This window comes from Sinohyriopsis cumingii, chromosome 8, assembly GCF_028554795.1.
Source record: "Sinohyriopsis cumingii isolate HCF-2022 chromosome 8, ASM2855479v2, whole genome shotgun sequence".
Classification (NCBI taxonomy): Eukaryota; Metazoa; Mollusca; class Bivalvia; order Unionida; family Unionidae; genus Sinohyriopsis; species Sinohyriopsis cumingii.
The window spans coordinates 57,542,543-57,558,453 of NC_142968.1; the positions used below are offsets into that span (position 1 = coordinate 57,542,543).

The window sequence follows — 15,911 nt, forward strand, 5'->3', positions numbered from 1 at the left end:
TACGTGGTCACAGTAGCCTACCGGTATCTCCATCCTGTTGAAAACTAGAGTATTGATTTTCTTCAAATTGCATGAACCGGAGAGATACGCCTGAATACTATCTCTTATCACCTGGCGATTTGGTCAGTGCAATTTAGACCAATAATTCTGATAAAGCGGATACCAAATGTGATGGATCAATGAAGATCCCATCTTCTTTCCGATCTGAGGCTGGTGCAACTGTCTAATAACATCCATGAATCATTACAGTATAGATATATCTAGATAACACTGTCAGTTTTATTGTGTCAGCTCATGTAGTAATACATGGGTGAGAAATGCTTTACTACTCTCTTCAGGATCGAATTATAATGTGACCGACCTTACCATTGTTTACCGAGATATTGTGTAAGGCAAACATTTGCTTGCTTTTTTAACATAGCATATGACGAACACATGTGGAATTTTCATGTCATGTTTAACCTTCCATGAGGGCAATTTTATTAAATACCAACAATTTGGACTGAGATTTGAGTCATCTGTCTTGGGCAAACTTGAAAAACAGTCGAACATCAGCGTGTCCGAGTTTTAAAAAAAAAAATAAAATAAAAATAAATTTAAAATCAACGACTGTTGCAGAAAGATATACAAAACTAGCATACCATCAATCAAGTTGGCATTAATATCTAAAAGTGATGTTGCAATTTCCTGTGATATTTATATAATCTACACTTTTTTTATGAACTCCAAAATCTTGGACTGGATCATGGAATACAAGTCATTGATTACATCTCTGGCAAGTTCGTGCGGTGCAGGAAATAAGTACGAGATGCGGCAGTTAGCAAATAAATTAAAACAAAATAGAAACAAGTCCATTAAAAGTGCACAATTATTGCATGTCATTAATATAGCAATTAGGAATTACATGAAATACTCTCCCGACAGACTGGGTCCTTATGAATGGATCAAGACTAGGATTATGATGTAAGTAAAAGTCATTCCTATATACGTTATTCACATACATCTTCCTATAGACTGGCTTAAAATCGCCGGGCTTGATCGGATGGATGTGCACTCTGCTATGTATATCAATGCTTTCACTTTATACAAACTACAAAATAGTCTGTGTCACTCAACACAGGCAGCATCGAATAAAATTAAAGAATTTCTACGTTTCAAATATATTTGGGCAAAACAGAAAATGAAGCGTTCATCAAAGAGATACGCATTCGCGCCATGCGCTTTTTCCGAGTGATACAAAAACGATGTTGATGCAAAAAATAGTAGATTGTAGACTATGTTCTACCCTAAATCTCGACCTTAGATATTTTATTATTGCTTATGTTGAGAAGATGCTGCTAACGATCCAGACATTAAACGTTTTCTCATAATTCACTACTATGAATAGCAAGATATATTCCCCTGACCGTCTGTCTTAGATGTCAAATCTATTATCGAAATGTAGAATCAAAATGTCAAGTCTATCAAGCTTTGATTAAATATCAAAGAAACTAAATTATCATAGTTTTGGGATAGGTAAATTTATCCAACTTATCAAACTGAAATACCATTTGTATTAATAAATGTAACTTCATCTTAGGGCATTACTCTCCAGCATGCAGACGGTATTTAGATAGGGCCTCTAAACAGCATTGTATTTGCGATTTAAAAAGTACTTCGTCATCATCAGCAGCAGTGGACGTGTCCCGTATACTTGCACTTCATGGAAAAGTTCTAAAACCCAGACTACAGTTGTTACGTTGACTAATGAAACGCATCTTTACTGATACACTTGACTGTCGAATGCGTAAATTATTGTGGATATTTTTGTTCATCCATAGGAAGCAGTGATTCTGAGTACAACTGTATACCACTCCGTAGAACACTAATATTTTGTAAATATTCCACGACAGGATGGTACTGGTAATGAGTCACATCCATGCGTCTGTATTTGGTGCATTTATGAGCTGCATACACGCTGCATTACGTTTAGATGTTTCATTGACACTGGCACTCAATATTAACTCTTTTCAGGCGAGAGCGCGAAGTTGATAGTGACACTATCAAGATAGCACGATGTGTTTGACAGTCAGTGAGCGGCAAGTACATATTAATGGAGCTAATTTATCGGCAAGAGCAGAAAGTACTTTTTCATTTAAAACAATAGCTTATGTGGACTCCAATGCAGAAAGAATATTAATTATTAAGTTAATTATATTTTGATTGTATATACAAATTTCTACTTTGCTTGTACCTGTTCGAATTCCAAATAAACCTCTATAGATAGATACGTTGTATTACAAATACACCTGTAATTTCTAAACGAATACAACTACTCATCATTATATAGAAGAAGACCAAGTATTTTATACCATGGTAGTCTGAAAACCTTCCTCGTATCCGACACACATATCGGGATCTCAGTCTCAGCTACTGACGATCGATTTGCAGTAGGTGTCAAACCAACGGGTTGCCAAATAGTGCGCGCGATAACTTCAAAAAGATATTGTTCATACTAAAGAATTCAATCCACTGTATTTGCATGACATTTTGGAATTACTTTCACCGATCAAGAGAAAGTAGTCTTACAACCCATAGATTTTAAACTACAAAATCAAATTTGTTTGGTGGGAGTGGGGGGAGGCAGGAAGAGTGTCAAGTTAGTGACATGTAATAACATTATTGTCTGTTAGACCAATACCTACGTCATTCGTGTGAAAAAGTAAATATATTGTTTGCACAGCATATAATCTACAATGGGAGATCGAAGTCTATGTTTTCCGCCTTGGATCCCTTATTACAAGCATTACATGCCGTAAGACACTAACAAGTGCCATTCCTGATGTCAAACACAATCATCTCATCGGCACGCCAGGAAGCATCGTACAGCACGGTTTTACTGCCTTCCTACCAGTCTCCCTACTCTCATGAATGAATCACATGAACAAGGTTATATATTCCTGACCCTTACACCTGCGTTTGTCTACATGTATGTATGCCTCAGAGATCACTAAGGTGACCGATACACAAGGATCTTGTACTTGCTTGAACTGCACACCGCATACAATTTTTGCCTCCCTCAGCGGTGTTTGCTCTTTAATGGCCTTAGTTTGTCCCGTGTACATGGAGATGTCTGTACTGTATGTCTGTCTGCCTTAAATGTGTTTGAAGGATTCATATACAAAGAAGTCGCCCTACTTCGACCCGTGCATCTGTACCTGTCCACGCGTTTGTCTGCTTTAGAAGTGTTTCATGGATTATTGAACAAGTAAGTGGCCCAGTTTATTCTGTGAATGAGTGTACATATTTGTGGAAATCGTTAAGTATCAAATTAACAGTTTTCAAAGAGCATATATTTGATGTGCGCCTCGTACTCAGTGTGTATTTTGAACAAAGTAATTTCATACAAGCATCTCTTTCTGAAATACTTTTATGCAATAAATGCTAACCAGTGCGTTCAACGAGGCGCCATAACGGACACAAGTGGGTCCAAGGAGTTAGTAGCTGTTAAAATTTCAATGTTATACGTCGAGAGTTCCACCTTCACATTTTGAATTTTAAATTTTCGCTGTTGAATTACATGGAGGTGGTTAAAATTCCATTTCCTGTGTTTAAGGTTTAAATTTTTCTGTTGATTTTACAGTGGTGTTTGAAATTGCAATGTTGTATGTTAAGAATTCCAACTTCAAATATGGAATCCAATTATTTGCGTTGAAAGTTAAATTTCATATGTTGAGTTTTTGAAATGTATTTGTTGAATAACACAGCGGTGGCTAAAATTCTATTTCTATGGCGATTTTGTTTTTTACTTTTGTATTACACATTAGAGGGTTGAATTTAAATTGTTTTTATCGACCATTCCAATTTCGCACATGGAATAAAATTATGTCAGTTGTTTTTATTACTTATTTTCAATTACACAGTGGTGGTGTAAAGTTCTATTTCCTTTGTCGAGCAATCCACATAGGCATGCAAAACATTGTTTTATGTTTACGCCTGTATTTACTTTTTAACCGATTTAGTATGTATGATATTACATTAAATGTATTTCGTATGGCTGTCATGGGACGGCTATCTAACCCATTTTGGGGCTAAATTACTGCCCACCCCCACTCACAGCCCGATAAAATGTCTAAACAAGTTCTCAAACGACTTTTATTATGTCAGTAATTTTCCCCTCAAATGTTATAGATGATATTCTTGCAGAAAATATATTAAGTGGTTCCAATTTAGCTTTTCGTTTAGGTCAGCTCCACAGGAACATTTACTAAAAGAGTAACGTAACCATTTTTGTAGATACATCTCGATGAACACTGTTGTCTTACTTTGTATGCAGATACATCTCGGTGAACACTGTTGTCTTACTTTGTATGTTGATACATCTCGGTGAACACTGTTGTCTTACTTTGTATGCAGATACATCACGGTGAACAGTTGTTTTACTTTGTATGCAGATACATCTCGGTGAACACTGTTGTCTTACTTTGTATGTTGATACATCTCGGTGAACACTGTTGTCTTACTTTGTATGCAGATACATCTCGATGAACACTGTTGTCTTACTTTGTATGCAGATACATCTTGGTGAACACTGTTGTCTTACTTTGTATGTTGATACATCTCGATGAACACTGTTGTCTTACTTTGTATGCAGATACATCTCGATAAACACTGTTGTCTTACTTTGTATACAGATACATCCCTCTGAACACTGTTGTCTTGTTTTGTATGTAGATACATCTCTATGAACACTGTTGTCTTACTTTCTATGTTGATACATCTCGATGAACACTGTTGTCTTACTTTGTATGCAGATACATCTCGATAAACACTGTTGTCTTACTTTGTATACAGATACATCCCTCTGAACACTGTTGTCTTGCTTTGTATGTAGATACATCTCGGTGAACACTGTTGTCTTACTTTGTATGTTCATACATCTCGGTGAACACTGTTGTCTTACTTTGTATGTTCATACATCTCGGTGAACACTGTTGTCTTACTTTATATGTTGATACATCTCGATGAACACTGTTGCCTTACTTTGTATGTAGAAACCTCACGGCGATTACTGGGATCTTCCTTTGTATGCAGATACATCTCGGTGAACAGTTGTTTTACTTTGTATGCAGATACATCTCGGTGAACACTGTTGTCTTACTTTGTATGTTGATACATCTCGATGAACACTGTTGTCTTACTTTGTATGTTGATACATCTCGATGAACACTGTTGCCTTACTTTGTATGTTGATACATCTCGATGAACACTGTTGTCTTACTTTGTATGTTGATACATCTCGATGAACACTGTTGTCTTACTTTGTATGCAGATACATCTCGGTGAACACTGTTGTCTTACTTTGTATGTTGATACATCTCGGTAAACACTGTTGTCTTACTTTGTATGCAGATACATCCCGGTGAACACTGTTGTCTTGCTTTGTATGCAAATACATCTCGGTGAACGTTATTGTCTTACTTTGCATGTTGATACATTTCGGTGAACACCGTTGTCTTACTTTGTATGTTGATACATCTCGGTGAACACTGAGATCTTACTTTGTATGCAAATACATCTCGGTGAACACTGTTGTCTTACTTTTTATGCAAATACATCTCGGTGAACACTGTTGTCTTACTTTCTATGTTGATACATCTCGATGAAAACTGTTGTCTTACTTTGTATGTTGATACATCTCGATGAACACTGTTGTCTTACTTTGTATGTTGATACATCTCGGTGAACACTGTTGTCTTACTTTGTATGTTGATACATCTCGATGAACACTGTTGTCTTACTTTGTATGTTGATACATCTCGGTGAACACTGTTGTCTTACTTTGTATGTTGATACATCTCGGTGAACACTGTTGTCTTACTTTCTATGTTGATACATCTCGGTGAACACTGTTGTCTTACTTTGTATGTTGATACATCTCGATGAACACTGTTGTCTTACTTTGTATGTTGATACATCTCGATGAACACTGTTGCCTTACTTTGTATGTTGATACATCTCGATGAACACTGTTGTCTTACTTTGTATGTTGATACATCTCGATGAACACTTGTCTTTGTATGTTGATACATCTCGATGAACACTGAGATCTTACTCTGTGAACACTGTGATCTTTGTAGACATCTCGGTGAATATTGTGATCTTAGTAGAGATATCTCGGTGAAGTCTTTGATCTTAATAGAGACATCTCGGTGAACACTGTGATCTTAGTAGAGATATCTCGGTGAATTCTTTGATCTTAGTAGATACATCTCGGTGAACTCTGATCTTTATATGTTGATACATCTCGGTGAACACTGTTGTCATACTTTGTATGCAGATACATCACGCTAAACATTGTGATCTGATTTCGTAGATACATCTCGGTGAACACTGTGATCTTAGTAGAGACATCTCAGTGATCTTTGTGATCTTTGTAGAGACATCTATGTGAACTCTGTGATCTGTGTCTGTAGATATATCACGGTAAACACTGTGATCTGACTTCGTAGATACATCTCAGTGAACTCTGACTTTTATATGGAGATACATCTCGTTGAATACTGTGATCTTACTTTGCATGTAGATTCATGTCTGTGAACACTGTGATCATACTTTAACTCCCCATAGCTTCACTGAGACCATGTTACTGGGAAGCGGGACCTAACTTTCACTTTTCCAACCGTGGCGTCTGAGCTGTCAACAGTTAATGTTATTGTTAACATTTTTACTTAGATTTCCTAAACCCCGTCTTAGATTCTCTTCATGCGTAGACGAAAAACAAATTGTGTGGTTATATGACTTAACTGACCTGTATAAACTGCCTTACAAACTATGTTTCATTACTATTTTAAATATATTTGATCGTTGCATGAAATATTAAATGCAGAAATGACTAAAATCATTTATGTCACATGTAATATGTCAAATAAAGATTCTGCTTTAATTGTCCCCAGTAATACTCCAAGTCGTGCAAAATTTAGCAAAACGTAATATTAAGCAGAAATAGTAACTGTTAAAATTGTATGGTCCATTGAAGAATTAACAATCACAAAACGTAAGGTGACGTACCTGTAGAAATATCAATGTCATTTTCATGTCACAGTGGAAGAGAAAGGACGAACGGTCCTTTCTTCGTGGCAGCAAACAGCAGATTACAATGCAGGTAATGCTTGCATATGATATTAAGGAGAGGACAATGCCAATTTGTCACGTTCTGCATTGTTAGCACTAAAATATTTTTACAGGTGTGCGCTCTGATTTTCTAGACGAATCAACAAATGATTAGAGGGGGCCCCGACTGGCCGAGTGGTCTAAAGCGCTCTTCGTTACGGATCACTGCCATCTCACCTCTGTCTGCGTGGGTTCGAGTCTCGGATTTGGCTAATGTGGGTATGTGAGAAAGCTTGCCGGTAGCTTCTCGTGGATCAATGGTTCTTTCTGGGGTTTTCCCCGAGTTATTCCACCACCATTAATACTGGCCGCCATGTATAGCCTATCGTGTACTGAAAATTGGCGTTAAACCTTACAACAACACCAACAACAAATGGTTAGAACAGTGAATGAATGAATATATGACTGCAAAGACAATACATACGACAACGACTTTACGACTGTTACATGACATTACAAGACCAAGCACAAGCGCAATCATTTTCTGGAAGAGAATGTTACTAAAGAAAGCAATTTCATTTAACGACATTCTGCCTCTAAAAAGTAGAAATTAATTTGTACTAGATTCGAATTAGAGTCAGTATGGAATAATTTCTTTTACAATTCTATAACATGCACAATCGCCCCTTTTACTCTTGGGTTGAAGTTAGCAGTATACGATCGCCTCTTTTGTCATTGGGTTGACGGTGAAAGAAAGCAATCGCCTCTTTAACACTTGAGTTGAAGCTAGCAGTACACAATCGCCTCTTTTACCCTTGGGCTGGATATTTACATAAAGGTTTTTGCTTGTTTTTCATTTATTAATATTTCCTAAACTTCTTGATGGATTTGTTTATAATAGTATGAGTCATGACAAAGATGAGACAATTAATATGTTGACGTGCACTTTTGCCCCTTTGACCTTAGAACATAAGGTCATGGTCAAAATCAAAGAACATCTGCGCTAAGTTTGTGTGAAAGTTCTTTTTTATTCGTAATCATTTCATAAACCCCTTGATGGGCTCTCGTCATACTTGAGGTGAATAATTATAACGCTACGATCATAATGCTACACCACGCACTCTCACCCCTTCGAGCTTTCGGTCGCAGTCCTATAGAAAATTTGCATTAAGGCTTTCCTTGAAGAGATTTTGTTCTGCATTTGTTTACATTTCCTAAAGACATTGATGGAATTCGTTGTATCACTGGATGGATCATCATGAAAGTCAGACATTTAATACAATAATTATTTACCAAATATGATCTTGTCTTATGAAAAGCTGTCGCAAAGTTGTGACAAACAAACCAGTGTTACAACTGTGCACAACTACATTGCGCACAATAGTGTGCAATGAGCAGCCTATCTCTTTCTTAAAGTCCCCCCCCCCCCAGGTCATTTTCCCAACATTTTGCTGTCTTCGGTTGTAAAATGCCCTTACGTGCTAGAATACACTTTTAATGAGTGTAAGCAGCAATGCGCGTGCTCAAAGTTTAGGCTATTAATTGCAGTTGATTAACACCAAATGAGGTCACTGTTTATCAGAATTGACTGCACCCGGTAACGTGTGCACTTAATCTGACATGTAGCAAAGAATACATAATCAAAGTGTGATTTGTGTTTTTAATGTAACTTTAACAACTTGAATCATATCGCTACGATATCTGCAGTGTGGCAGTTTACAGGGATGTCTAGCACTGGAGAATCTTCCCGCAGACATTTGGCATCATGTCCCACCAGTCATTTTGTCCTGGCTGACCAGTCATAACACTAACCTCTTAATGCTGAGCGACATGCAAGGCAGCTGCTGTACCATTTGTTTAAGACTCTGGTATGATTCGGCCGGGGTTAGAACATGCGACATTCGCGTCAGAGGCGGACGCTCTTGCCACTTAGGCCACTGGAACGGTCACAAACATAAATTGTCTTTGCAGGCAATGAAGTAAACATGAATCATTGGATATTTCAAATTTTACAAGTCAGCTGTTCCCATGGCATATTTCTTAATGTGATAATAGGCAACAATATTTATACTACTGTTGATACTACTACTACTACTACTACTACTACTACTACTAACAACAACAACAACAATAATAATAATAATAATAATAATAATAATAATAGCAACAATAATAATAATAACAACTGCAACAACAACAACAACAATAATAATAATAATAATAATAATAATAATAATAATAATAATAATTAAACCAAGAACAACAATTTATATTATACCAAGTTGCTCTTTTGATTTGAGATAGGCATTTAAAGTTCCCTTTGGGAGGATAATTATCGTGCTCTTATTAAATCCTGTGCCAAAGACTTTAGAGCAGTGCTGTCCAACCCGCGGCCCATGGGCTGATTTTAAATGGCCTGCCAGAGCTCGAGCAGCATATAGTCGTTGCTTTTCAGTTCTCTGCTGCGGACCACGGTTTCAAGAAAAGCATTTTTCAGTGCTCGGATTCGGCCAATGTGGGTATGTGAGAAAGCTTGCCAGTAGCTTCTCGAGGGTCGATGGTTCTTTCCGGGGATTTCCCGGGTTCTTCCCCCATCATTAATATTGGCCGCCATGTATATATCATGTGCTCAAAAATGGCGTTAAACCCAACAACAACAACATTTTTCAGTGGCCCATGGTGTCAAAAAGGTTGGACAGGACTGCTTTAGAGACACTCAAGTTCTTTCTATCTATAAGTGTTCAACAAAGTATAAACGTTTGCCACACGCATGCCAGAAAATTACTTGTATCCATTTTTACAATATTACAATCACTGTCCAGAGAAGCCAATAATGTTAATGTAACAGAAATATTTATAAAAAAAAAACCTAACTTATTCAATCATTTAAAAGAAACTTTTAGAAAGGTTCTTGATTTTTGGTGATAAAAATGAACTATCTAATGAATGCAAGAGGAAACTTTAATACTACTGCTGGAGGCTGAAGGTGTCAGTATCATGGAAACGATTCGAAGAAATTTGTTTTGCTAAAACAGTTGAGGAAGATGGTAGTAATTAAGTGTGCTTACATTTTGTGATATTTATTTGTGTTATGAGTATAATCAAGATCTGGAATATCATACTTTCTAGAAGGCATCTTGTTCTTATCTAGTCTTGACATTTATGGACGACAAAAATAGTGTTATTCAACAACATATATAGTCAGATGAATGGATGACAGACAATATCAACACAAACAATTTGATTAAAAACGGGAAATTGGAATTTCGACATTGGAAATGGAGCTTTCAACCACCGATGTGTAATTCAACAAATCAAATCTAAAACTTTGATATGAGGAATGGAACTCTTTTGATTACAAAATCTAAAACTCGACATTTTAACTGGGATTTTCTACACCAAGAATTTGATTCGTCATATTGGTCTGGAAGTTTACACATATAACATTGAAATTTCAACCAACGGTTTCATGTTTTTTCTGTACCTCTCTGTTTCATTATAGTACCCAATAGTATAATTTGGACATCCCAGTTATCTATTTATTTCTTAATTTGCAAAGAATTTGAAAAGGGAAATAATTATCACCAGAGATTTGGACTCTTTTGCAGTGATTGAATAAATTTTCAGTCCGTATGTCTAGCTGGATATATGTATATATTTTTATTTTCAATTTGGCGTATACATCTCCCATATATGTGCTATGTATTTACCTTTATATTCATACTTACTGGATGTTTTTTAAAAAAGAAACAGAAGAGATAAGCATAATTAATCACTATATTCATGTACAAAATGCATTCAGTTGGTAATTTCTAGCAAAAATATCTATATTGGATCAATTCATTCATGAAGCATATAAATTAAGATATAGATTTTTATTTGTCCAGCAACGTGTTGACAAGAGTGTGTATACTTGCCCGTCTTTTAATTTCCAGATTTTGTTGATTAAATTTTCTAAGTTTGTGTTTTAAAAAAGTTGTATATCATTTGATAAAGACGGAATATCATTAGTGTAGTCTCTATGAGCATGTACATGCTTATCAGAATAAACCATTAAATTAGACTGAATTATGCTGGAGCGAGCTGTCAAACATTAGCCAATTCTTCGCAGTGGCTTACCTTCCTTCTAAAGTATACCACTACGGCCATGGCATAAATTTTGTAGTAAAATGTCATTCGGAGAAAATTGCACGCTTCGATAACTGCGTTATGTTCAGTTGAAGTACCATTTTCTTTGTTGTTTTCTTTACAATGACTTGTGAAGAACGTGAAGATTTTGCCTAATACGGAGAAGGAAAAGGTAAGGAATTCATTACTTTCAAAAATGGAACACACGGCCGATGATATTACAAGGTGACACGCAACAGATGCCACATTATATCGATACGCATTACAATGAAGCACATCCGAACTGCATTACATAGTATGGTTCTTTATGTCTCGTTTATTATCAGATTTTAATCTGTGATTAGAGAAAGAAGGTAGCCTCGTATCCGATGGACGAAGGTTTGACCCAGTGGTCAAAGGTGTGTGTGTGTGTGTGTGTGTGTGTGTGTGAAAAGCAATTAGCAAACGTTTTAAAAAGTTCATTACTTCAAGTTTCTGGTAGTGTTTAACAAGCCTATCAAGAGAGCTCGTCTTTACTTCAAACCACTCGACAGTTAATGTGGCCCCAACAATGCTACCGAGTGTGCTAAGTGATCCTGTCATAATTAATACATTATATTTTAAGCAAAAATGCCACAGCAATGCTGCTAAACTAAGAACGATTTTGTATTATATAATATTAGTATATAGTATAATAAGCATGTCAATAAACTATTTTGAAAACAGATACGAGGTTGAGATTCATGAGTTTTGTGAAAATTCAGTTCAATTATTTCTGCTTCACATCCCTTTGTAACATTTTTTTACAATCATAAACGTTCATAATTGTTGACAATTGCGCTCAGATTTAACGCGAACACGCCATTTTTGAGATTTAAAACGTTTCAACATAGTCTCAGCCATATTGCACACATGCTGAAATTCCCATTGCTTGGTTTTTTAATAGTCTTACGAGACGAATGATTAATTTTACCGACATGGTCACTATTTATGCTTCTCACAGCTCATACTCTTTCATAATGTATCGCTGCCATAATGTTTTCTTGACCACTGCACCGCTCCGGTGGCCTAAGGAGTTAGAGCGTCCACCTCGGATGCGGGAGGTCGCGGATTCGAACCCTGGCTATGTCATACCAAAGACTTACAAAAATGGTACTAGCTGCTGCCTCGCACGGCGTTCAGCATTGGGTTGGTTTGTGTTAGGACTGATCGGCCTGGTATCAGGATATTATGTCTGGGTGGTACATGATGTAACATGCCTGCGCATGATACCCCAGTGCCAGACATCACTATAAAGGAGACTAGAAATCAAAATTTTCCTTTTACGTATGTAATTCTCTACATATTTTAATTCGACTGCAATGTTTATAAATTAAATATCGTAGCGATATGACTGAAAAATTGTTAAAGCTACGTTAAAAATTCAAATCACACGCACACACGTCTAAACCGGCACTGGACGAAATAATTAATATCATACAACAGGTTTTTTCTTCTTTTTTTCTTCTTCAGTAAATAGAACGTGAAGATTAAACATTATTCAAGTAAATTTCAGATTTTTTAAACAACTACAACAGTACTATTGTACTAAAAAAAATCAAAAGAATAAAACTGTCACCAATTAGCTTAAATGAATGATCACTTCGAAATTTTCTTTGCAAACAAAATCGCATCTCCATTTCCACCAAAGACACTCGGCCAGTTAACACCTGACATTCCTCTACCGTATATGAAAAGTTTAATTATCATGATTAAATTACAAGGAATAAAACAAAATATACCAAGCAGTATATGTGGCCCTAAAGAACTAATTCTGAATAAATATTTTATTCAGCAAACAGTGTTACATGCATTAAGGCTTAAACCTAAGGAATAAGGTGGGGCGTAAAACGTGAGAAAAACAGTTGCCACAAGTACGGTAACTTGTGACTGCAGATTTGAACTGTTAAAATTGAGTCCATGATATCGTAAGTAACAACAAAATAGGCATCGTTTATTTTGGTAATCATTTGCTGGTGCTTACGCATACACACACTGTCGAACATGGTTTCTTTGAAGTATGTCCGAAGGGCAGTCCTTTTCACAAGATCAATGCAAGGATAAGGATTATGTTCATTAGTCACACCGGCTTTATCGTTTGCGTACTTAAATCAAAACTTTAGCTATTTTGCAACTTAGCCAGAACTGACCAGAATATGCAAAAGGGGCTTGTCATGGGGGAATAATAAGGCGTATCACATGGAGAAAAGGCACGTCAAATGGGCGGTCGCACATTGGGACAATGGGGGAGGGTCAATAGTCCCCCCCAACTTTGACCTTTTATTTTTTAATCGCTGCTTTTTAAACTGCCCAATTAATAGTTTTTTTTTTATCAGTTCCAATTATTACAGATTACAGTTTATGCATACTACATGTATACAATGCATTTTTTTTTAATTTAAATTTTTTGTAAGATTACTGAAAATTGTGTTTTCTCGAAACACGACAGGTTTAGAATCTTATTTTTAGCAAAGTTTCCATTTGATTAAAATCAAATCTAAAATTCACCTAGGACAGTGGTGATTTGATTTAGATTGTGCCGTGTTAAGGCGTGCATGTCAACATCTTAAAAATACATTTACTCATTTCACCAGCGCAATCAAAGTTTCCTCAGGCAAACAATGTTTGTTTCGACAAGCCTGACGGGCACCTCACTTTGAATACAGGATGGGCTGGGCCGGAACTAAAACCAGAAGGGGCCCAGAGTGTCGGGCTATCAGATTTGTTTTTAGCACTGCTGTTTTTAGATAAAAGATGTGGATTGATTGTTGCATTTTGTGGTCACCTACTCGTCCTTCTGCCTGTTTTCGTAACTCACACATTTAACACTTTTTCCAGGATTTAAGATGTCCAAAGGTATGTCTGGAACAGCGCCAACTTTTAGTCTAGGCCTAGCATTTGCGTATCTTTGAGCTGCTATTTTTTCATGATCCCTCTCGTAACATTCCTTTGAAAAATGTAACGAGCACATAGTGCTGTATGGTGTTGCTTTGAAATCGACTCGTTTGTAATAATGTATCCATTCTTTCATTATGCCTTTATCTTTCGGAAAAGATTTTATTTTTATTTTTATGTCAACAGGCTTTTCTTAATGTTCTATTACACCCGTAAGCAACGCAAAACGGTATTGTCTTTTACTCTGGCAACTCCCACTTGGGCTACTGGAGTCGCTACTATGACGTCACATCCCGAAAGTAACCGAATAGGCGCGGAAATTTTGCATACGAGGTCACGGAAATTCAGCTCATTGAAGATAGGCCAACATTTAAATATTGGCATTACAGTCGCAGATGATACTTCAGAATAAGGTTTTCTGCTATAGTACTTTTATTATTATCCCATATTTCCATTGGTTTCTGGTCTCCTATAAACTGCCACACTGCAGACATCGTAGCGATATGACTGGAAAGTATTAAAGCTATGTTAAAAATCCAAATCACACACACACACACACACACGATCCAGGTGTGAACTATACAACCATATATGTGGTGCGAAACTTCCCAGAGGAGTAAATTACATATATTCGCGCAAGTAAAATTACTTTCATGAAAACTGACATCTCGTAAATACTTTTGGCTCGAGAAAAAGAAATCACCCAAGTTCTGACATGTTTATGCAGACAGACTTTTCCAATTCTTCCAGTTCTCTGTGTGTAAGTAGTAGTGGCGTCCCTGTCACTGCTTAATGGAATAATTTATTAATACCTTACTGTTCTTTCTCCACTTCTCTCAATGACCTAATGAGAGTGGCTCGAATGATTGTGAAAGAGGCCAAATTGATACTGGAGTGTGTTGAACACTTCTGGCCTAGTGTTACAACCTTGTAAACAATTAGCGAACATTAAAACAAGTCAAGGAGCGTGATAGGAGGTAATTGCCGTTTATTTTCTAGGTCCGTTCACACACTAAAACGCGCGCGCGTGTGTGTGCACCCCTATCACACATAGTAATCTATGTATATAAATATATAAACGAACAAAGCGAGATGGTAACTACTAATTCAGTTAATTTTAGAATAATTATTTTATATGAATAATTTTGAAAACGTCTACTTTAAAACGTTGTAAACGGACAATTGCAGTTTTTCTTAATTACACGTCGGCATTCATATTCCCATTGCTTTTCATGGCTTCCTATATGGATCAAATCAGTGTTTCGTTTAGTAAAAGAACCTATCTCCTGGCAAGCAAAGGCTTTATAATAGATTAATTACAAAGACCGATACATAGGCAAACTGATGTAAATACAGAATGGTATTTCTTTATCACTTCACGGAGATATGCATAGAATGACTTTGCAAAAACCTAATTAGAATCGGTCCATTCATCGCATAAGAGAATTCTCTGGTGTACCCGTACCAGAGTTAAAGCAAAATTTATTCACCGCACACGCGAATGCATAATGCAAGAACACGTGCAAGTCGAGGTGATTCGCATGTAAATAATACAAGAGCCTTTGCACTGGATCGTTAATCTTTAATTATTTTATTTTTTCTTTGTTCCGAAATCTTTACGAGTCATTATCCCTACGCTATGCATACTCAGTCGTACGTGCCTTTGATCATAATCTCACATTACGTTTTATATCATGTGAAACTTGTGAGCAGATTAGAATGATTTCAGTGTGGGTTTTTTCACTTTGGCGAGTAAACAGTAAAATTACTCATATAGT

General features: G+C 36.5%; 2 protein-coding genes across 2 annotated transcripts in view; one reads left to right on the forward strand and one right to left on the reverse strand.

Annotated features, from left to right (window-relative positions):
- Positions 1 to 15,911, forward strand: part of LOC149793595 (uncharacterized) — a 74,361-nt gene that overhangs the window by 15,832 nt on the left and 42,618 nt on the right. The window lies entirely within an intron of this gene.
- Positions 1 to 15,911, reverse strand: part of LOC149793596 (uncharacterized) — a 48,832-nt gene that overhangs the window by 1,117 nt on the left and 31,804 nt on the right. The window lies entirely within an intron of this gene.